A 259-nucleotide genomic window follows, 5' to 3' on the forward strand; every position below is an offset into this window, starting at 1 on the left:
GCGCACCCGCCCCGCGTCCCGACATCCCCTCACGCGGGGACGTCACCCCTCTAGCGACCCGGAGCTGCACCGACCCGGGACCCTCCCAGCACCTCGTACCCGCGGGACACAGCACCAAAGGACACAGGCCCTTACCCCTATACTGTACACACCAACCCCTCTTGGCACTCAGCACCCGACAGCCACCTCAGCCTCCACCCAGCACCCTACAGCCCCACACCCACACAGCCTCCCACAGCCACCCAGCTGGGGTGGGACA

This window comes from Nestor notabilis, unplaced genomic scaffold (assembly GCF_000696875.1).
Source record: "Nestor notabilis isolate BGI_N333 unplaced genomic scaffold, ASM69687v1 scaffold28471, whole genome shotgun sequence".
NCBI classification, from domain to species: Eukaryota; Metazoa; Chordata; class Aves; order Psittaciformes; family Psittacidae; genus Nestor; species Nestor notabilis.